This window comes from Scyliorhinus canicula, chromosome 11, assembly GCF_902713615.1.
Source record: "Scyliorhinus canicula chromosome 11, sScyCan1.1, whole genome shotgun sequence".
Taxonomy (NCBI): Eukaryota; Metazoa; Chordata; class Chondrichthyes; order Carcharhiniformes; family Scyliorhinidae; genus Scyliorhinus; species Scyliorhinus canicula.
This window is the reverse complement of record NC_052156.1, coordinates 41,640,070-41,664,515: the sequence shown is the minus strand read 5'-3', so window position 1 is coordinate 41,664,515 and position 24,446 is coordinate 41,640,070. Positions and strand designations below refer to the sequence as shown.

General features: G+C 48.6%; 1 protein-coding gene and 1 non-coding gene across 2 annotated transcripts in view; both read left to right on the top strand.

Moving 5' to 3' along the window:
- The first annotated feature begins 6,204 nt into the window (after window positions 1-6,204).
- The window catches only part of dnah12 (dynein, axonemal, heavy chain 12), a 385,091-nt gene continuing 366,849 nt past the window's right edge, over window positions 6,205-24,446 (top strand). Inside the window, exon 1 of the mRNA XM_038812830.1 lies at window positions 6,205-6,302. The gene's annotated coding sequence lies outside the window, so the exon portion shown is untranslated. The remainder of the gene's footprint in view (window positions 6,303-24,446) is intronic.
- Window positions 23,739-23,810, top strand: trnag-ucc. The gene has a single exon. It is a non-coding gene; the product is annotated as a tRNA-Gly (tRNA).

Here is a 24,446-nt window from a genome sequence, read left to right as displayed (position 1 = left end):
AACGTTGGAGGAGGCACCCTCGAAGAGATGCATACAGCTATTATAGACGCGATAGGGTACAACAGAGGAGACCCAGTTGAAGGCCTAAATAAGTGTAGGCAAAAGAGGACAGAGTACCCCACAGCTTTCGCAGGAAGGCTGTGGATTCATTTCACTGCCGTCTTTGGCGATTTAGACCGCGCACATTTAACCCGCGATAATATGGTTAAATGGACCCGCACAATAATCTCCCACACCACAGATGCAGGACAGAATGTCTGCAGCAGTTATGAACCCTCAGAAGAGGCCCATAATGAAAAATGGGTATTGAAAAATTGTCCCGTGCTTGGGAACAATCTGTCCTAGGCAAGGTAAAAGTAAATCTGTCAAGGTAAAAGTAAAGACCCCAGAAGAAGCTCAGGCTGCAGCAGATATACAGGCAGTAAGAGCGCACCAAAACCCCGCATGGGTAAATGAATGAAAGAACAGCCCCCCACAGAAGTCGCAGGAATGTTATAACTGCGGACAGTTAGGGCATTTCGCTAGGGAATGCAACGGCCCGCAGAAATCTCAGAGAGGCCAGCAGACAGGCACTCTGACCAGGAACAAAGCAAAGCCAATCCACAGTATAGAGACGCAGTCAGGACAGACCAATGTGGACGGAACGGACTGACGGTGTTCGGGCTCCCCCACTTGGGTCTGTGACACCCTCTGGGACCGATCCGGAAGACCGGTGGTCACAGCAAAAATTAGAGGGAAGCCCATAGAATTACTTTAGGACACAGGAGGGTCCCGCACTACCATTAATTCCTCCTCTACACCACAGGCAGACACGTGGCCCATTACAGCTTCAATAACCCTCAGCGGATTTACAGGTCACTCACGCCAGGGACACATTACAGCCCCTGTATCAATTCAGCTAGGGAACATCTCCACCAGACACCCCGTTGTGTTAGTTAATCTGCCCCGCACAGCAGAACACATACTGGGCATTGACTTCATGAATGCCCACAGCCTGTCGTTCGATCCAGTAAATCAGTGTGTCTGGAGAATGGCAAAATCTGACAGAGCACCCGCAACTCTCACAGTAGGAGAGTATGCAAACAGGATTAGCGCAGTAGGCACCAGCAGCTATCAGGCACCAGCAGCGAGTGTGCATACGAACCGGCTGAGATCGGGGTATTTTAAACTACACTGAGGGACGAGGCAAGGGTGCCCCCTCTCCCCGTTACTGTTTACTCTGGCCATAGAAATGAAATGAAATGAAAATCGCTTATTGTCACGAGTAGGCTTCAATGAAGTTACTGTGAAAAGCCCCTAGTCGCCACATTCCGGCGCCTGTCCGGGGAGGCTGGTATGGGAATTGAACCGTGCTGCTGGCCTGCTTGGTCTGCTTTAAAAGCCAGCGATTTAGCCTGGTGAGCTAAACCAGCCAGAGCCATTGGCCATGGCGTTAAGAGCCTCTAGGATCTGGAAAGGGCTGGTTTGGGGGGGGGGGGGGGGGGGGGGGGGCACCGGGTCTCGCTTTACGCAGATGACCTGCTCTTGCATATTTCAGACCCGTTGGAGGGGATGGGGGAAGTAATGCGAATTTTGGGGGAATGTGGCAATTTTTCAGGGTATAAATTTAACATGGGGAAAAGCGAGATGTTTGCGATCGAGGCAAGAGGACAGGAGAAGAGACTGGGAGAGCTGCTGCTTAGAATGGTAGGGAAGAGCTTTTGATATCTGGGAATCCAGGTGGCCTGGGAATGGGAGGCACTACACAAGTTAAACCTATCCCAACTGGTAGAACAAATGGAAGGGGACTTTAAAAGACGGGACATGCTCCCGCTATCACTGGCGGGGAGGGTCCAGCCGTGAAAATGACGGTCCTCTCCAGATTTCTATTTGTCTTTCAGTGCCTCCCCATCTTCATTCCCGAAGACCTTTTTCAAGCGGGTAAATAAGGTTATTTTGAGCTTTGTGTGGGAGGGAAAAACCCCGCGAGTGAAGAAAGTGTTGCTGGAGCGCAGTCGGGGGGAGCGTAGGTCGGCACTGCAATTACTACTGGGCTGCTAATATAGCCATGATTAGGAAGTGTGTAGTGGGGGAGGGGTCGGCATGGGAGCAGATGGAGCCAGCGTCATGCAAAGACACCAGTTTGGGAGCACTGATAACGGCACCTCTTCCGTCCTCGCCGGCCCGTTACTCCACAAGTCCGGTGGTGGTGGCGGTTCTGAGAATCTGGAGGCATTGGAGGAGATATAAGAGAGTGGAGGGAGCATCGGTTTGGACCCCAATTTATAATAATCATCGGTTTGTACCGAGTAGGCTAGATGATGGGTTCCGGAGTTGGCAAAGGGCAGGAATTAGAAGGCTGAGGGATCTATTTATAGATGGGAGCTTTCCCAGCCTGAAAGCCTTGGAGGATAAATTTGAATTGCCAGCAGGGAACGGGTTTATGTATTTGCAGGTGCGAAACTTCCTGAGAAAACAGGTGCCGGCCTTTCCGCTGCTGTCGCCACGGGGGATACAGGATAGAGTAGTCTCCAGTACCTGGGTGGGAGAAGGGAAGGTTTCAGATATTTACCAGGAGCTTTTGGAGGCGGAGGAGCTTACGGGCAAGTGGGAGGACAAGCTAGGAGGAGAGATAGAGGTGGGTCTATGGGTGGATGCCCTGAGCAGGGTTAATACCTCCTCATCATGTGCCAGCCTCAGCCTGACACAATTTAAGGTAGTCCACCGGCACACATGACAGCGGCTAGGATGAGCAGGTTTTTCGGGGTAGAAGATAGGTGTGCGAGGTGCGCGGGAAACCCATCAAACCGTGTCCACATGTTTTGGGCATGCCGAAGATTAAAGGGTTTTGGCAGGTTTTGCTAAGGCAATGTCTACGTTGCTAAAAACACAGGTGGTGTCAAGTCAAAAGGTGGCGATCTTTGGAGTGTCGGAAGAGCCGGGAGTTCAGGGGCGAAAGAGGCTGATGTCTTGGCCCTTGCCTCCCTGGTAGCCCGGTGACGAATCTTGTTAATGTAGAGGGTCTCGAAGCCCCCGAGTGTAGAGATCTGGGTTAGTGACGTGGCTGGGTTTCTCAGTCTCGAGAAAATAAAGTTCGCCTTAAGAGGGTCAATGGTCGGGTTCAGCCAGAGGTGGTTCATCGGCTTTCTCGGGGAAACTTAAAATGTTAGCAGATGCAGTATTCCGGAGGGGGTGGGGGGTGGGAGGGGTGGGTGGGGTGCGGATTGTTGTTGTATGGTTGGGGTGTGTGAAGATTGAGATGGGGGGGGGGGGGGGGGAAATGTTTATTATACCATGTTGATGTCATTGTCTATGTTATTTTTTATTAAAATTTTCAAATACCTTAATAAGAACATTTAGAAAAAAACAAATACTCAAAACAAATAAATGTCTAACCCCCCACCATCCCGCCTCCTGCACCCCAACTTCCTTTTTCAAACCCCCTCCCTCCTCTGCTGACACCTTAACTATTTTCAAAGAAGTCGATGAACGGCTGCCACCTCCGGGCAAACCCCTCCACAGACCTTCTCAAGGCGAACTTTATCTTCTCCAGCCTGAGGAACTCTGCCAGGTCACTCACCCAAACCCCCGGTTTTGGCGGCCCTGCGTCTCGCCACACCAATAAGATCCGTCTCCGGGCTACCAGGGAGGCAAAGGCCAAGTCGTTAATTTCTCTTACCCCCCGGACTCCCAGGTCTTCTGACACTCCAAAGATCGCCACTTCTGAGCTCGGGACCACCTTCACCCCGAAGACCTCTGACATAACCTTGGTGAACCCCCGCCAGAATCCCCCAAGCTTCGGACCGGCCCAAAACATGTGGACAAGATTTGCAGGCCCACCAGCGCACTGCCCACACCTATCCTCCAACCTTTCTAAAAACCTGCTCATCCTAGCTTCAGTCATGTGTGCCTTGTGAACCACTTTAAACTGAATAAGGCTAAGCCTAGCATATGACGAGGATGGATTCACCCTCAAAGCTTCCTCCCACAGCCCAGCCTCCACTTCCCTCCCTAACTCTTCCTCCCACTTACGCTTCACTACCCCAAAAGTCCCCACCTGCTTCCTGACAAAATCCCTCACCTACAAATACCAGAACCCATTTCCGGCGTGCAACTCAAATTCCTCCACCAAGCCTTCCAAGCTCGTAAAGCTGCCCCCCACGAATAGATCCCCAAAACTCTCAATCTCCACTGTCCAGCCCCCAGCCCCGGAGCAGACCTATGATTCCCACAGATCAGAGCCCAAACCGAGCAGCTCTGTTGCTTCAAAGACATCACCTTATTTGAAGACCATCAAAAGCAGCAACATTAATTCCGATGGGTTTTTGGTGCTGTTAAGTGAGATACGACCAGCAGTGTAGTCTGCAGGGTCTTTTACACTGCCAAATTAGTCTGTGGGGAAAGTGTTCCAAGAACCATTGTTTTAAACCAGTGCCACTTAAACCAAAATAGTTTCATTTATTGCTCTGCACAAATTTGCTGATGCATTTTGCTACGTTACTGTCTCTCCTTCAAAATCTGCTGTCATCACTCTTTCATTTATAGGAACAATTCTTGACAACACCTTCCTTACAAAGTACTGCTGCATCACCAAACCCCTTTCTCTCCAAAGTCCTTAAATATGTCAACTTCCAAATGTATGCCCATCTTTCCCAGAACTCCATGTTTGAATCCCTCCAAACCAATTTCTGCTTGGCCACAATACCAAAAAGACTCTTATCAGTCAGAAATGATAACGGTAAGCTCTTCCACTATTTCTTGACCTGTCTGTAGCTTTGGTATACTTGATCACACAATTCCCTTTCAACAGCTCTCTTATCATCCAGCTGGGCGGATTGCATTTGTCTGGTTCCACCTTTATGCTGTCAATGGGCGTGAATCATCTGAAGTGGCTTGGCACATTCCTGCTTCATGATCTTTGATGTTCCAGAAGGATTTATCCTTGGCCTCCTGCTGATTCTCACCTACATGCTATCCTCATTGAAATTATCCGAAAACATAGGAACAAAGGAATTAGGAACAGAAGTAGACAATTAGCCCTTTGAGCATGCTCCACCATTCAATTATATCATGGCTGATCTCCTCTTGGTCTCAAATCCACCTCCCTGCCTGTTCCCGATATCCCTTTAACCCATTTTTCAAATCAGAAATGTATCTATCTTCTTGACCATTAAATGATTCAGATTCCATTGCACTATGGGACAAGTCAGTCTCTGTTGTATGTTGACGACACGCAGATCTACCATATCATCACATCCTTTGACCATTCCATACTGTCCACTTAATGATGGAAAGCAGAAACTTCCCCTAGCTACACATTGGGAAGATTGAAGTCAATTTTTGAACAGCTGCATTTGCCTTTTTTTAAAAACAGAATTTACAGTGCAGGAGGCCATTCGACCCATCAAGTCTGCACCGGCCCCTGGAAAGAGCACCCTACCCAGGCCCTCAACTACAGCCTATCCCTGTAACCCAGTAACCCCACCGTACCTTTTTGGACACTAAGGGCAATTTAGCAAAGCCACTCCACCTAACCTGCACATCTTTGGACTGTGGAAGGAAACCGGAGGAAAACCACGCAGACACGGGAATCCGCACAGGCAGTGACCCAAGCCGGGAATCAAACCTGGGACCCTGGAGCCGTGAAGCAACTTGCTAACCACTGTGCTACCATGCCTCCCTTCCATGGGGAAAATGTTTTTACATTAGATTTGCACTTATAAAAAATGAACACAATTGTAAATTTCCGTGACTGTAGTTGTAAGGGTGAATTTGGGACGAAGGAGACAGGGCTGCCCATATTATGATGGTGAGTCTAGATTGGTGTATTAGCCTATTCGTGAGCCTGTGAGAAATATTCTGGAAGATAGCACCAGGATTAGCCCGCATATATGTATAGAGTTACGTGTTATTAATAAATGGTAATTGTTCAACCATCCAAGCCCGTCTTCATAAGACAACATACATCCTTACAACAACATTCATCCAAGTTGTGCCACCAAGCTGTTGACTTCCTGACTGTTAACTTGAATGGGATGCGGAAAGACCAGCGAAAAAAGTACGTAAAGTAAGAAATGATGGGCAGCTGAGCACAATAATGAACCCTATTTATAAACCGGCGATGTAGCTGGGAGAGGAGGGGGTGCCAGGTTAATAACGGGTGTGGCCCAGTCGTCGCCCAGAATTCAGCCAGACCGGAAGCAGCTCGGCCGGGCCGGAAATACCGTCTCCATGGTAACCAGGTTGTTTGCAGGGGCGGTAACGGCGGCCGCAGCCGGGGATCAGCGGCGGACAGAGATTGAACAGGCCGGCCGGCAGTCAATGTAAGTCACTCGGCAAGCGTGCAGCCTTCGCGCAGTTTCGAGGCGGGTTCGATCCACCGTGAATCCCGGTTGATGAAAGGGTCGAGTGTGGAGGAGCATCAATCGGGTCTGAGACCAAGTTACAAGTGGCGCTCTGCTTCCCTCTTTCCAAAGTGCGAAGGAGATCATGTTCTTGCAGTTCATACACCCCAGGATTACTGTCGACATATCGACAATTTTGATTTCACCGTCGCAGGATGTTGCGAAAAGTCCTTTCCCTGGTGTATGCATTTGTTTAAACTTTGTTATTTTTATCTTCAATGTGCATAGCGAAAGTAGGGAAGTGATAAATATTTCCAGTAGTGGATGAGTCTGTTAACTGATTTAAAAAAAAACTTTAAATGGATCTTTCTGAAATTGATAACAACAACTTGTATTTATATAGCACCTTTAAGATGATAAAGATCCCAAGATGCTTCCCAGCAAGAATCATTTTGACGCCGATCCATGCAAGGTGATAGTAAGGTGGATGGCCAATAGCTTGGCAAAGGAGATAGGTGTTAAGGAGCGTCTTAAGGAAGGAAAGCGAGGTAGAGGGATAGAGGGAATTCCAGAGCTTAGAGCCGAGGCAGCTGAAGAAATTGCTATCAATGTGGAGCAATGAAAATTGGTAACAGTCAAAAAGCAGGAATTGGAAAAGTACAGGTACCTCTGAGTATTGAGGGGCTGGAGGAGATTACAAATATGAGACATGCAAGGACTTGCAAGCCAAGATCAGGCATTGCTCAACAGGAACCAGAGTAGATCACCAAACACAAGTGCAATAGGTGACGGGGATTTGCTGCATACAAGGACGTGTACCAGGGTTTCGGATCACCTGAAGTTTATAAAGGGTAGAATGTGGGAGACCAGTCATGGGTATGTTAGAATAGTAATTTGATGAGGTCCCTCGTGGCAGGCTGGTGCAAAAGATTAGATCACATGGGGTCAGGGATGAACTAGCTGGATGGATCCAGAACTGGCTTGGCCATAGAAGACAGAGAGTAGCAGTTGAAGGATGTTTTTCCGAATGGAGGTCTGTAACTAGTGGTGGTCCGCAGGGATCAGTACTGGGACTTCTGCTCTAATATAATGTAATATTCTTCTGTAATATATATAAATGACTTGGAAGAAAACGTAGGTGTCTGATTAGCAAGTTTGCGGATAGTGATGAGGATTATCAGAGAATACAACAGGATATAGATAGGCTGCAAAATTGGGCAGATAAATGGCAGATGGAATTTAACCGAGACAAATGCGAGGTGATGCATTTTGGTAGGTCTAATTCAGGTGGGAGCTATAAAATAAATACCAGAACCATCAGTAGCATAGAGATACAGAGATTGAGTATGCAGGTCCACAGATTCTTAAAAGTGGCAGCACATGTGGAAATGGTGGTAAATAAAGCATATGGCATGCTTGCCTTCGTAGGACGGGATATCAAGTATACAAGCTCTAAAATTATGTTACAGTTATATAGAACGTTGGTTAGGCCACATTTGGAATACTGTGTCCAATTCTGGTCACCGCACTACCAGAAGGACGTGGAGGCTTTGGAGCGAGTACAGAAAAGGTTACCAGGATGTTGCCTGGTATGTAGAGTATTAGCTATGAGGAGAGATTGAATAAACTGGGATTGTTCTCCCGAGGAGGCTGAGGGGCGACCTGATAGAAGTTTATAAAATTCTTAGCGATACACATAGGGTGAACAGTTGGAGGCTTTTTCCCAGGGCAGAAATGACAATTACAAGGGGACACAAGTTCAAGGTGAGGGTGGAAAGGTTCAGTGTATGTGCGGGGGAAGTTTTTCATTCGGAGGGTGGTGGTGGTCTGGAATGCACTTCTAAGTGAGGTGGTCGAGGCAGATATGTAAGTGACCTTTAAGACCTATCTCGATAGGCACATGAACATATGGGGTATAGAAGGATACAGGCAGTTGGTCTCGATAGGACACGTGATCGGCGCAGGCTTGGAGGGCTGAAGGGCCTGTTCCTGTGCTGTATTCTTCTTTGTTCTTAAGGTAACAAAGGCATGGATGAGCGCTTCAACAGCAGCTGAGCTGAAGCAGAATTGAAGCAGCAAAATTATATGGAGGTGGGTGTGGACAGTGTGGTGATCGTAGATCTGAGTAGATGCAATACAACTGAGCAAGCACTAGAGGGAGCACGGGAGAGCTATATATACACAGGGACAGGAAGTGATGACACACTTCACAGAAGGCAGAACTGAAAGCAGGACACAGACACAAGCAGGCAGCATTTGAGGTAGCCGTAAGTTAAGCTCTGAAGAGAGAACAAATTCACAATAAAGCATCTTCTCCAACTTTGAGACTACGAGCTTTATTAAGACACGAGGAACAACACATGGTACCAGGATTAGCTTCAGACGCTTACTACAGGACAACTCAGCTGCAGACACAGAAAGAACAAAATGGCATGGAAATCTCCTACTGGACATTGGACTTGGGAAGACATCGCTGATTCGAGGATGTGGCTTGAATACCCACCTCAGCTGGACACGACTGGCAATGTAAGAAATGTCTGGAAAATGTTTAAACAAATGTTCGATTTTTATATCATAGCTAATGATGTAGCAGCAGCATCAGACAAAATTAAAATAGCAATGCTCATCGCAGGACATGAAGCTAGGAAAGTATATAATGGATTTAAATACTCAAAAGATGAAGACAGCAACAGCTTACAAACAATACTAAACAAATTTGAAGAGTACTGTAAGGAATTTGAACAGCACGGTATGCTCAGAGGCCAAACTGCACAGAGACTGAGTGATGCAAAACTTAAACAATCACTAAAAGAACAAGAAATCGCGAGTGAAAAGTACAGATCAAAAAGAAGAAATAACTTGAATTTTTCCCAAAGCCAAAACGCTGAAATCCAGTCCAGATCGAAAGGAAAAGGTAACTTACAACTTTCAGAAAGAAAAAACGCTGAAATCCGCGGTAAAATGCCGTCCGACCACATTTTACTGTCTCTGGGGCACAAAGAACTACAAACTGCGTCTGTGCATGGCAGGAAACGGAAGCCGCGCATGCGCAGTTACAATCACCCGTTTTGCGTTCTGCTTGCGCATGCGCAGTTTAAAAAAGTTTGTGTTGCTGATCGTTCTGCGCATGCGCAAGCCGCGCATGCGTAACAGACACAAAACCGCACAGTAAAGGAAGGCCGATTTGCGCATGCGCAATTGATTCCTACGCATGACGTCATGAGCGTCATGACGTCTGAACATCCGGACCACGCCTACTTAAAAGGGAAATGCCCGAAAATTGAAAACAAGATAGTTAAAGTGGTAAAACCAAACGTTATTGCCTCAGAAGACAAAAAAAATGCCTGAACTTAAACCAGCAGTTAAAAACAACTCGCACAACACCCTGGAAAAAAGCAGTCTGCAGCACCCAAAGTGAAGAGAACAAAAATAAATCAAAAACAACAAAAGATGATTTGTTTTTCGAAGATTACTACTCAGACACGGCTGAGTTATTCGGATATGCTGATCACAGCATCAGCGACACGGTCGCAAAGCTCAACACGAATCTACTCGTGGTAGATGAATCCAACCAAGATGATTTGGTTTTCGAAGAATACTACTCAGACATGGCTGAGTTATTCGGATATGCTGATCACAGCATCAGGGACACGGTCGCAAAGCTCAACACAAATCTACTCGTGGTAGATGAATTCAACACCATGGTGCCGTGGCATATCGTCGATACATTGGATGACAGCAATACCCAAGATGAAGACTATGCCACACAGAGAGCACAGAAAGACTCCACAGAGAGCGCAATGACAGGCTCCACAGTGAGAGTGATGAAATACTCCAAAAGGGAAGCAAGCAAACACTCCCTGGCGAACACCATGCATGAACAAGACCATGAAGGTCAACCCGCCGTATCTGAGCAACCGCAAGCAGACTATGAAAGTCTACCAAGCTCACACAAACAAGAAAAAGACAATGTACATCTACCCACTGCATGCGAAAACAGTGACAAGGTGATCACACTCGACATACAGGATCACAGCGAGACTGACAGTTCTCAGCTTGTCTGTACAGAAGCACAGAGTCGGGCCACCCAAGAGTCCAGAGAGACAACGCCAATAGAAACCATGCAGATTTTGACTCCAGAGGAGGAGCACCAAGAGTCCAGTGAGACAACATCAACAGAAACCATGCAGATTTTGGCTCCAGAAGAGGAGCACCAAGAGTCCAGAGAGACCACGTCAATTGAAATCGTGAAGAATTTGACTCCAGAAGAGAAGCACCAAGAAAGCAAAGACGAGGAATCAAATCCTCCACAAATGACTGATGTCACCAGCATCGATGCAACGTCAGATCATTCTCACCATTCTCGAGACGAAACGTTCAATGACTCAAATTATCCACACGGGACACTCATTGAGCATAACAAGAAAAACAAAAGCCAAAAGAAGCACCGCAGAAACAAGAACAACAGCACCAACAAAAACTACAAGCACAACGACAAAAACTACAAGAAGAACAACAAAACCAACAAGAAGCATAACAAAGATAGCGACAACAACAAAGACAGAAACGAAAAGAACGGCAATGAAAACAAAGACAGGAACGACAGAAACAACAGCAATGAAACAACGACTTGTACAAAATGGTACAACTCTGCACATGAAGGACAATGCCACAGCACACTGCAAAACAATGACAAGACTACAAACATGCCATGGGATGACAACGAATTGCACAAACTCACATCTGCTCCAGAACAAGCAAGCACACCAGCTTTCAAGGCGGATGACATAATAAATCGACACCACAAGCACAAAAAAAAGTCCATGTCAGTCAACATCAGTGGTTCGACCATGCAAACACCTCGGGATGACGCATTGGTTACTTAAAATAACAGGAACACCGACAACATTCACCACGTCAACAACAACAAAAGAGAAAACTCAGTGAACAAATTCATCAAGTTTGGACTCATAAATGTTTTTATTGAGTGGACTCATAAATATAAATTGGCTTTGTAAAATATGCAATAACACCATCACTTGTATAGATACACATATCATAAGTAACTGTTTTGTACAATTTTCTTTAACGATGTACAGAAAATATGTAAAGAAAAAAGGGGGATGTGGTGATCGTAGATCTGAGTAAATGCAATACAACTGAGCAAGCACTAGAGGGAGCACGGGAAAGCTATATATACACAGGGACAGGAAGTGACGACACACTTCACGGAAGGCAGAACTGAAAGCCGGACACAGACACAAGCAGGCAGCATTTGAGGTAGCCGTAAGTTAAGCTCTGAAGAGAGAACAAATTCACAATAAAGCATCTTCTCCAACTTTGAGACTACGAGCTTTATTAAGACACGAGGAACAACACAGACAGTTTTAGTAATGCCAAGTATTTGTGGCTGGAAGCTTGTTTCAGGGTTAAATTAGACACACAGTTTGATTAAGCCTCAGGCAGTTGCCAGATAGAGGGACATTATTGATAGCTAGAGAACAGAGTTTATAGCAGAAAGCAAATATAATAGTTTTATTCTTCCCAATAGTTAATTGGAGGGCATTTCAGCTTGCCTAATACAAGGTGGTGTTTTTTAAAATAAATTTAGAGTAGCCAATTATAGTTTTTTCCAATTAAGGGGCATTTTAGCATGGCCAATCCACCTACCCTGCACATCTTTGGGTTGTGGGGGTGAAACCCAAGCAAACACGGGTAGAATGTGCAAACTCCACATGGACAGTGACCCAGAACCGGGATCGAACGGGGAACCTCGGTGCCGTGAGGCCGCAGTGCTAACCCACTGCGCCACCATGCTGCCCTTAATACAAGGTGTTGACAAGTAGTTTGATAATTTAGCAACAACAGAGGGATTGAGGGAGGTGATGAAGTAGAGCTGGGTGTCACCAGCATACGTGTGAAAACTAACACTGTGCTTTTGGCTGATGTTCCCAAGGGGCAGCATGTATCTGGAAAATAGAAGGGACTAAAGATAGATCTTTGGGGGACACCAACAGTGCAGGAGTAGGAAATGAAGTTATTGCATATGATATTCTAGTTACAGTTAGATGGATAAGAATAGAACCCCTCAATTATGTGTGCCCACCCGCCACCTGCTTCAAGAAGACCATCGTCATACCGGTGCCAAAGAAGAACCTGGCATCGTGCCTCAATGACTACCGTCCTGTGGCCTTGACATCTATCATTATGAAGTGCTTCGAGAGGTTGGTCATGAGACACATCAACTCCATACTCACAGAATGCCTTGATTCATTGCTATTTGCATACCACCACAGCCGGTCCACAAACGACACTATCTCTTTGGCCCTACACTCATCCCTGGAGCATCTCGGCAACAGGGACTCCTTTTTTTCAAATGTATTTTATTACAAACATGTATCAAACAGGTTACAGCAAACAAACATCCCGGAAACATGCTTCCCAACAATCAACTATACAGTCTGTACAGATTATTCCTCCTTTTCACCCCCCCCTCCCCTGCGATGAACAGTCCCTCAAACACGGCCACAAACATCCCCCACCTTTCCTCAAACCCCCCCCTGAAGAGCCCCTTAACTCATACTTTATCTTCTCTAATTGCAGGAAGTCGTACAGGTCACCCACCCAAGCCGCTAGCCCCGGTGGTGATGCCGACCGGCACTCCAGCAAAATTCGCCGCCGTGCAATCAGAGAGGCGAAGGCCAAAACATCGGCCTTCCTCCTCTCCATGAGCCCCGGCTTCTCTGAAACCCCAAATATTGCCACCAAAGGGTCCGGGTCCTCCACTATCCTGGCTAAGACTGCGAACACTCCTGCCCAGAATCTTCCCAATTTTTCGCAACCCCAAAACATGGGCGTGTGGTTCGCTGGCCCCCGCCCACACCTCTCACGCTCAACTGCTACCCCCACTCATTCCCGCCCGAGTCATATGCACCCTGTGCGCCACCTTAAACTGTATCATTCCATCGAGCAGAAAATACAGAAATCTGAGAACATGTACTAACAGATTAAAAAACAGCTTCTTCCTCGCAATTTCTTGCACATGAGGAGGTCCCGTTTACCCTACGCAGTGCCTCACTCCATGCTCCCCAATTGATCTCCCCTACCAACTCCGCTTCCCATTTCTCCTTGATCTTCACCACCCGCTCGCCTCCCTGCTCCCCCAGCCACTTGTATATATCCCCAATTCTTCCCTCCCCTTCCACATCCGGGAGCAGCAGTCACTCCAGCAGGGTGTATCCCAGCAACCTAGGGAACTCCCTCCAGACCTTTCACGCCAAGTCCCTAACCAGCAACAGGGACTCCTATGTCAGACTCTTATTAAACACATAATCCCAGCCAAGCTCATATCAATCCTCCAAAACCTAGGATTTGGCTCCTCCCTCTGCAACTGGATTCTCGACCTGCTGACCCATAGACCACAATCGGTAAGGATAAACAACACCTCCTCTTCGGTACCAGGGCCCTGCAAGGCTGCGTATTTGGCCCCCTACTATACTCCCTATACACACGACTGTGTTGCAAAATCTGGCTCCAACTCCATCCGCAAGCTTGTTGATGACACGACCGTAGTGGGTCAGATCTCGAACAACAATGAGTCAAGAGTACAGGAGGGAGATAGAGAATCTCGTGGCGTGGTGTAGTGACAGCAATCTTCCCCTCAACATCAACAAAACCAAAGAGCTGGTTATTCATTGACTTCAGGAAGCGAAGGATCGTACACACCACTGTCTGCATCAGTGGTGCTGAGGTGGAAATGGTTGCCAGCTTCAAATTCTTAGGTGTGCACATCACCAACAATCTGTCCTGGACCACCCACATCGACACTACGACCAAGAAAGCACAACAGCTTCCTCGGGAAACTATGGAAATTCGGCATGTCCACATTGACTCTCACCAATTTTTACAGCTGCACCATAGAAAGCATCCTATCTGGCTATCACAGTCTTGTATGGAACTGCTCGGCCCAAGACCGTAAGAAACTACAGAGAGTTGTGAACACAGCCCAGTCCATCACACAAACCCGCCTCTCATCTATTGACTGTCTACATCTCCTGTTGACAAACACAGAGGGGAAGAGGGGTGTAAAGAAACATAATAAGTAAAAAGTATAAAAGTCTCTTTTTAGATGGATGCCTTCCAGTACACCTTTCTTCAGTCTAGACCTTCAGTTGCAGGTTTTTGCTTTCAGTGTGTAATGGTTTTCATTTTAGATTCATCCAGGTCTCTGGTTCAGAAAACAGCAGGCACACAGCATTTCTGGAGAAGGAGAGAGCTCACAGCTTCTTCTCTCTGCATCCAGGACCCAACTGTCCCTTCCTGGGTTCTCTGAAAACCATCCCACACAGGGAGGACCCAATCACCGGCTGTCATCAGGCAGAATACAGCCTTTGGCCAATTCATTGGCCACCAGCCAACCAATCGAACGGAATCCATCTGATCTCTCGGGTGCCAGAAAGTCTGCATTCTGCTGTTCAAAAGCTAAATCGCCAAAAGCACAGTATACTATTTTGCAAGTTCTGAGTTCCTCACTTCCTCTACTTGACTTATAAAGGTATATGTCCATTAAATATCCATGGATCAAAATGATAATGGCAATGTAAAAGAAATGGGAAATAAGGGTATCAACAGGAAGGGCCCTTACAACTATGACAGTGATATGAATATATGGCTTTGTCAATTACTATAACCTCAAAAATCAAGTGAAGTACAGAAGGGGAGTCATTTTAGCCTTCACCGATGCTGTAAAACAAGTACTATTGGAACTACTGCTCATTTTATACCCTGACCATTGAAGCTAACTTGTATTGGGTAAAATTTAACTTCAACAATGATACACAACAGATGGTATCAATCAGTTTCCTCCTGAACACCCAGGAAATGATTCCATTAGTTATTTATGACACTGCAGATAATAACATTGATTTTGGTGATTTCATCAGTCCTGGTAAACAGGTTCTGCACGTTGCACCATGTGGACATGGTAACAGTAAATTCATATTTGAGGGAAATGCAACCCACATAAACTGCACAAGATCTTTTCCATTCCGTAGAAGTGGGAAGACTTTCTGCTGCCTGGGTGCATGATATTATTCAATATAATTAAATCATACATGGAGTGTAATTGAATTCTATTTAATCAGTGATCTCACAGGGTAGAAGGATCAAATGACTCCTGCGCAATGAAGTGGAACGATTGAACAACATAGGTTTTCACTTGTCAGTTGGAGCACTCAGCACAACTTTTAAAAGGCCAGAGAAGAAAGGCTAAATGGTTCACAATCGTATGTGTGCTTTCTTGATCAACAAGTCTGAAGACTGCGGGACTTCCGGTTGCGGCTATGCGGAGCTAAGCCGCACTTTCGGCAGCTCCAGCTTTAATAGGACTTGTGGGCTCTTTTAAGGGCCCCAAACGGCGCTGATTCGACGATTTCCGGTGGATAAAGGGGTCTGGAGCTAAACCCCCGAGGATTTATGGTGCGGACCCGGAGTGGGGCGAGGAGTAAAACGGCAGCAGCTCCCCTGGAAAAGCGGGGGAAGGTGGACAAAATGGCAGCCGGTGGAGCCCCTGAGGAGTGGAAGCAGTGGGCGGAGGAGCAGCAGGCGGCCCTTCTGCGCTATTTTACGGAGCTGAAAGGGGAGTTGCTGGAATCCCTGAAGGTAACGACAAGTAAGCTGCTGGAGACCCAGACAACTCAGGGTGCAGCGATACTTGAGTTGCAGAGGCAGGCCTCTGAGCGCGAGGATGAGGTCTCGGCCCTCGTGGGGAAGGTGGAGATGCACGAGGCGCTCCACAAAAAGTGGCAAGATCGTTTCAAGGAGATGGAGTTTCGATCCAGGAGGAAGAACTTGCGGATCTTGGGCCTTGAGGAGGGGCTGGAGAGGTCGGACCTGCCGGCCTATGTGGCCGTGATGCTGAACTCGTTGGTGGGGGCAGGATCCCTCCATCTGCCTCTGGAGCTGGAGGGGGCCCACAGAGTACTGGGCGGCCTAAGGCGAATGAACCCCCGTGGGTGGTGCTGGTGCGGTTCCATCGGTTCAGTGACCGGGAGTGTGTGCTGCGATGGGCCAAGAAGGTGAGGAGTAGTAAGTGGGAGAATTCGGTGGTGCGCATCTACCAGGACTGGACTGCGCATGTGGCTAAGCGGAGGGCCGGGTTCAACCGGACGAAGGCGGTGCTCCATGGCAAGCAGGTGAAGTTCGGCATGTTGCCGCCTGCGCGCCTGTGGGTCACCTACAAGGACCGGCATTACTATTTTGAGTCCCCGGAGAAGGCGTGGGCCTTTGTGCAGGCTGAAAAGTTGGACTCGAACTAGGGATTGGGGGCTTTGGGGGTTTTTTGTATCATTGTTTATGCTGTTGTTGGTTATTCTGTTTGGTTTTTCTTTTTTCTCTCTCGCTTTCGGATGATGTTGGTTATGGTTTTGTGTCTTAAGGGGGTTGTTGGGATCTGTGGTTGATTTGTTTTTGTTTGTACGGGGTTGGTGGATGGGGTGGGACTGCTATTTGGGAGTTGCGTTGAGGGGGTGGGGTGGGGCAGTGGGAAAGCACGGGCTTTCCTCTGGTTTCCCACGCTGCGGGACGAGGGGGGTGGAGCTGGGGGCAAGGGGCGTGGATATCAGATCCGTTTTCCCGCGCTGAAGCGGTGCCAAGGAGCTGATGCAGGGGGGGGAGGGGTGACCCCATATCGGGAGGGGTCGGAGTTAGGGCGGGAGCTGCCGGGGTCAGCAGACGTCAGCTGGCTCACGGGAGTACTATGGAGGGAGCGTCGCGGCTAGGAGGGGTCCTAGCCTGGGGAGGGGGGGGGGGATACCGGGATGCTGGGGGGGGGGAGAGATACCGGGTTGCTGCTGGATTGGCCAGGGAGGAGCTGGTGTGGGTCGGGGGGGGGGGGGGGGGGGGGGGGGGGGGGTCGGGGTGAGGTTCTATCGCCGTGGAAAACGGGCCGAAAGGGTGCTGGCCAGGGGCGAGCAGTCGATGGGCTATGGCTAGTCGACGGGGGGAGGGGGGGCGGGGGGCCCTGATCCGGCTGATCACGTGGAACGTGAGGGGGTTGAATGGGCCGGTTAAGCGGGCCTGGGTGTTTTCGCATCTGAAGGGGCTGAAGGCGGACGTGGCCATTCTCCAGGAGACTCGCCTGAAGGTGGCGGACCAGGTTCGTTTGAGGAAGGGGTGGGTGAGGCAGGGTTTCCATTCAGGGCTCGACGTGAAGAACCGGGGGGTGGTGATCCTGGTGGGGAAGAGGGTGGTGTTTGAGGCGTCTGAGGTGGTGGCTGATAGTGGCGGCAGATATGTGATGGTGAGCGGTAAGCTGCAGGGGGGAGGGTGGTGTTGGTAAATGTGTACGCCCCAAATTGGAATGTTGCTGGTTTCATGAGGCGTATATTGGGCTGCATTTCTGACCTGGAGGTGGGGGGCCTGATCATGGGCTGGACTTCAATACGGTGCTGGATCCCCTACTGGATCGTTCTAGTTCAAGGACAGGCAGGAGGCCGGCGGCGGCCAAGGTGTTGAGGGGGTTTATGGACCAGATGGGAGGGGTGGATCCCTGGAGGTTTGGGAGGCTGAGGGCTCGTGGGTACTCTTTTTTTTCTCCCACGTGCACAGGGTTTATTCCCGTATTGATTTCTTTGTCCTGAGTAGGGGACTGGTCCCGAGGGTGGAGGAGGCCGAATATTCGGCTATAGCAATTTCGGACCATGCATTGGGTGGATCTGGAGATGGGGGAGGTGCGGGACCAGCGCCCGCTTTGGCGTCTGGACGTGGGGTTGTTGGCTGATGAGAAGGTGTGTAGGAGGGTCCGGGGATGTATCGAGAGGTACCTCGAGGTCAATGATACTGGGGAGGTCCGGGTGGGGATGGTGTGGGAGGCTCTGAAGGCAGTGATTAGGGGGGAGCTGATCTCCATCCGAGCCCATAGGGAGAGGGGGGAGAGGAGGGAGAGCGAGAGACTGGTGGGGGAGCTGTTGAGTGTAGATAGGAGGTATGCAGAGGCCCCAGAGGAGGGATTGCTGAGGGAGCGGCGTAGCTTGCAGGCCAAGTTTGATTTATTGACCACCAGAAAGGTGGAGACACAGTGGAGGAAGGCGCAGGGAGCGGTCTACGAGTATGGAGAGAAGGCGAGCAGGATGCTGACGCATCAGCTTCGCAAGCGGGACATGGCTAGGGAGATTGGTGGAGTGAAGGATAGAGGTGGGAATGTGGTGCGGCAGGGGGCAGAGGTCAATGGGGTCTTTAGGGACTTCTACAGGGAACTGTACCGGTCGGAGCCGCCGGTGGTGGGAGGGGGGAATGGAGAGCTTTTTGGACAGGCTGCGATTTCCAAGGGTGCAGGAGGAGCAGGTGGAGGGACTGGGGGCGCCGATTGAGTTGGAGAAGCTGGTCAGAGGGATTGGCCACATGCAGTCGGGGAAGGCGCCGGGACCGGATGGGTTCCGGTTGAATTTTATAAGAAATACGCGGACCTGTTGGGCCCCCTGTTGGTTCGGACCTTTAACGAGGCGTGGGAGGGGGGTGTGTTGCCCCCGATGATGTCCCTGATCCTGAAGCGAGATAAGGACCCCTTGCAGTGTGGATCATATAGGCCAATTTCACTGCTGAATGTGGACGCCAAGTTGCTGGCGAAGATCTTGGCCACTAGAATAGAGGATTGTGTGCCGGGGGTGATACATGAGGACCAGACGGGTTTTGTGAAGGGGAGGCAGCTGAACACTAACGTGCGAAGGCTGCTAAGTGTGATAATGATGCTGGCGGCAGAAGGAGAGGGGGAGATTGTTGTGGCATTGGATGCGGAGAAGGCCTTTGATAGGGTTGAGTGGGGGTACTTGTGGGAGGTGTTAGAGAGGTTCGGGTTTGGGGAGGGGTTTATTAAATGGGTGAGGTTGCTGTACGAGGCCCCGATGGCGAGTGTAGCGACAAATGGGAGGAGGTCCGAGTACTTCAGGCTCCACAGTGGGATGAGGCAGGGGTGCCCCCTGTCCCCCTTGCTTTTTGCGTTGGCGATTGAGCCTCTTGCCATAGCTCTCAGGGAGTCGGGGAGGTGGAGGTGTCTGGTGCGGGGTGGGGAGGAGCACCGAGTGTCGCTTTATACAGATGACTTGCTGCTGTATGTAGCAGACCCGGTGGGGGGAATGCCGGAGGTGATCGAGATTCTTGCTGAGTTTGGGAGTTTCTCGGGCTATAAATTGAACCTGGGCAAGAGTGAGCTGTTTGTTGTACACCCGGGAGATCAGGAGGAGTGGTTTGGCACAGAAATGAAATGAAATGAAAATTGCTTATTGTCACGAGTAGGCTTCAATGAAGTTACTGTGAAAAGCCCCTAGTCGCCACATTCCGGCGCCTGTCCGGCGAGGCTGGTACGGGAATCGAACCGTGCTGCTGGCCTGCTTGGTCTGCTTTATAAGCCAGCGATTTAGCCTTGTGCGCTAAACCAGCCCCTACCAGGGCGGGCATTAGGAAGTTGGGAGACCTGTTCATTGACGGGAGGTTTGCGAGCCTGGGTGAGCTGGAGGAGAAGTTTGAGCTCCCCCCGGGGAATATGTTCAGGTACCTTCAGGTCAAGGCGTTTGCTACGCGGCAGGTGGAGGGGTTCCCTTCGCTGCCCCCGCGGGGGGTAAGGGATAGGGTGCTTTCGGGGGTGTGGGTCGGGGATGGGAAGGTGTCTGACATCTACCAGGTGATGCAAGAGGTGGAGGAGGCGGCGGTAGAGGAGCTGAAGACTAAGTGGGAAGTGGAGCTGGGGGAGCAGATTGAGGAGGGGACATGGGCGGACGCCCTGGAGAGGGTGAACTCCTCCTCTTCATGTGCGAGGCTTAGCCTCATCCAGTTCAAGGTACTGCACAGGGCTCATATGTACGGGGCGAGGATGAGCAGAATTTTGGGGGTGAGGACAGGTGTATTAGGTGTTCGGGGAGCCCTGCGAACCATGCCCATATGTTTTGGGCATGCCCGGCACTGGGGGAATTCTGGCAGGGGGTGGTGAGGACGGTGTTGAGGGTGGTAGGGTCCAGGGTCAAGCCAGGCTGGGGACTTGCGATACTTGGTGTTGGGGTGGAGCCGGGAGTGCAGGAGGCGAAAGAGGCCGATGTTTTGGCCTTTGCGTCCCTAGTAGCCCGGCGGAGGATCTTGCTGCAATGGAAAGATGCAAGACCTCCGAGCGTGGAGACCTGGATCAATGACATGGCGGGATTCATTAAGCTGGAGAGGGTCAAATTCGCCCTGAGGGGGTCAGTACAAGGGTTCTTTAGGAGGTGGCAGCCTTTCCTCGACTTTCTGGCTCAACGATAAGGAACTAGGTCAGCAGCAGCAGCAACCCGGGGTGGAGGGGAGGGGGGGGGGGGGTCTCAGGGGGGTATTGTTTAAGTTAATTTGCTTATTGTTAATTTATTTTGTTGTATATTTGGTTTGGGGGGTGGGGGGGGGGTTTGTTACATGCGTTGTTACGGGTGCTGGGGGGTGTTTATTATTATTATTATTATTGTTCTGTTGCTATATATTTTTCAAAAAATTCCAATAAAAATAATTTTTTTTAAAAGTCTGAAGACTGCTGATTGCTGCTTCTCACTATAGTGCATTTCAATTTCTAATGTGCAACCCAAACTTGATTATGACATTTCAATACTTCAAAAAAGGGTGGCATTTGGCGCAGTGGTTAGCACTGGGAATATGGCGCTGAGGACCCGGGTTCGAATCCCGGCCCTGGGTCACTGTCCATGTGGAGTTTGAACATTCTCCCCGTGTCTGCGTGGGTTTCACCCTCACAACCCAAAGATGTGCTGGTTAGGTGGATTGGCCACACTAAATTGCCCCTTAATTGGAAAAAAAATTATTGGGCACTCTAAATTTATTTTTAAAAACTCATTAAAAAATGCCAAGATACAGTAAGATAATAGGTAAGTAGATAAAAGGAGAAAAAATAAGTCAATGGAAAAGACTCGAATATCATGTGCAGGATAAAACAGGCCACTGATTCACTATCAGCCCATTGTGCACTCTTGTTCTGGCAAATTTACCACCCAAAGCCTGCTCATAGTAAATTTCTATCAGCAACAAAATAACAAAACTCTAGCCATGATTCAACCCTCTGTTCACACGATAATTATGGATGCTAAAGCCTAGCTCATCTCATACATCCAGAATAACGTGCAATCATACATGTCAGGCGTATAAGTTAGCCACTCAGTCCTTTGAACTTGCTCCACCATTTGATAACATTACCTACATTATATCAGTGACTTTAATTCAAAAGTACTCAATTGGCTGTAAAGTAATTCGCGAGATTGTGAAAGATGCTGCCTAAATGTAAGTTTTTGCCTTTCTTTCATTACACCTGCATGCAGTAGGTAGAGTGACTGTAGCAATGGTGAAATTGGAGGCTCAGTGCTGATTTTCTAAGCATAATTACAAAGCAGTCAACTGCTGTTAGGCAAGTTGCTACAGGGTGGCATAGTGGTTAGCACTGCTGCTTACGTCGCTGTGGATCCGGGTTTGATCCCTGCCCCGGGTTACTGTCTGATTGGAGTCTAGCTAGCCCACCCCAATCCCATGTGATTTTAGTTTTTGTACCAGTCTGCAATGTTGGACCTAGAACATAGAACATATAATACAGAAGGAGGCCATTCGGCCCATCAAGTCTGCACCGACCCACTTAAGCCCTATCCCCTTAACTCAATAACCACTCCTTACCTTTTTGGACACTAGGGGCAATTTAGCATGGCCAATCCACCTAACCTGCACATCTTTGGACTGTGGGAGAAAACCGGAGCACCCGGAGGAAACCCACGCAGACACGGGGAGAACGTGCAGACTCCGCACAGACAGTGACCCAGTGGGGAATTGAACCTGGGACCCTGGCGCTGTGAAGCCACAATGCTATCCACTGTGCTACTGTGCCGACCTATTCAAACATCTTAATAAAGTCCATATAATGGACATCTACAGCCCTTCCCTCATCCATTTTCTTAGTCAGCTCTTCAAAGTTGGGGAGACATGACTTTCCCCGTACAAAACCATGCTTCCTGTCACTAACTAGTCCATTGTCCTCCAAATGTGCATATATCCTGTCCCTCAGTATCTTTTCCAACAGCTTCCCCACCACTGATGTCAGGCTCACCAGCCTATAATTTGCTGGATTGTCACTGCTTCCTTTCTTAAACAAGGAAATAACATTGGCTATTCTCCAGTCCTCTGGAACTTCGCCTGTGGTCAAAGAGGATGTGAAGATATCTGTTAAATCCCCAGCTATAGGGCAGCACTGTGGCACAGTGGTTAGCACTGCTGCATCAAGGCGCCAAGGTTCCACGGTTGATCCCAGCTCTGGGTCACTGTCCGTGTGGTGTTTATACATTCTCCCTGTGTTTGCATGGGTTTCACCCCCACAACCCAAAGATGTGCAGGGTTGGTGGATTGGCCATGCTAAATTGCCGTTTAATTGGAAAAAATTAATCAGTCACTCTAAATTTATAAAAAAATAAAACTAAACAAAAAAAGCCCCAGCTATTTCTCCCCTTGCCTCCTGCAGTAACCTGGGCTAGATCCTATCTGGCCCCAGGGATTTGTCTATCTTAATGCAATTTAGGATATTCAACACTTCCTCCTTTGACATATTAACATTCTCAAGAGAGTTACTACATCTATTCCTGACCTCAACATGTGTCGTCTTTCTCCCCGGTGAATACCGATACAAAGTGCTCATTAAGGATTTCACCCACTTCCTGTGGTTCCACGCATAACTTCCCTCCATTGTCCTTAAATGGGTCTACTCTTTTACTTGCTGCCCTCTTGCTGCTAATATATGCATAAAATGCCTTGGGATTCTCCTTGACCATGTTTGCTAAAGACATTTCATGGCCCTTTTTAGCCCTCCTAATTCCACGTTTAAGTTCCTTCCTATTTTCATTGTACTCCTCAAGAGCATCATCAGTGTTTAGATGCCTAGACCTATCGTATGCTTCCATTTTCCTTTTGACTAAGCTTACAATTTCCCTTGTCATCCATGGTTCCCGAATCCTGCCATTTTTATCCTTCATTTGTACCTGTCCTGCACTTCAATGAACTAGCCTTTGAAAGCCTCCCACATGTCAGATGTGAATTTGCCCTCAAATAGGTACTCCCAATCCACATTCCCCAGTTCCTGTCTAATTTGGATGTAATAGGCCCTCGCTCAATTAAGCACCCTCACCTGCGGGCCATTCTTGTCCTTATCCATGACTACTCGAAATCTTATGGAATTATGGTCGCTAAGCCCAAAATGCACCCCCACTGAAACATCAATCACCTAGCCTGGCTTATTCCTCAATACCAAACCTAGAATGCCCCCCTCTCTGATGTTCAATCACTGGTTCTCCAAACAGATTTTAAAGCACAGTTTATACCATATGCTGCCAATTGAAAACAAGCAGAAAGAGGAAGTTGTGAGCGATGGTGGTATAGTGGTGAGCATAGCTGCCTTCCAAACAGTTGACCCGGGTTCGATTCCCGGCCATCGCAATAACAAATTAGAAATTTCTGCGCCCCTTCATTAGTTTCAAACTGAGATGGAGAAACAATTTCTCATTCAGGATTTATGCCCAGTTAAGGAGGGAAGTGAAATAAGTAACTTTCTCATCATAGGGGCCTCACGGTAGCATGGTGGTTAGCATCAATGCTTCACAGCTCCAGGGTCCCAGGTTCGATTCCTGGCTGGGTCACTGTCTGTGTGGAGTCTGCACGTCCTCCCCGTGTGTGCGTGGGTTTCCTCCGGGTGCTCCGGTTTCCTCCCACAGTCCAAAGATGTGCGGGTTAGGTGGATTGGCCATGCTAAATTGCCCGTAGTGTAAGGTTAATGGGGGGATTGTTGGGTTACGGGTATACGGGTTACGTGAGTTTAAGTAGGGTGATCATTGCTCGGCACAACATCGAGGGCCGAAGGGCCGTTCTGTGCTGTACTGTTCTATGTTCTATGATTAGCCATAAACAGGATAATGGGAACCCAAGACTCTGCCTCACTGTTAACCACCCAACCTATCTTTGTGTCATCCACAAACTTACTAATCCTACCCCCCACCCATTCATCTAAGTTATTTATATATATGGCAAATTAAAGGGGACCCAGTACAAATGACTGGTCACTGGCTTCCAGTCACT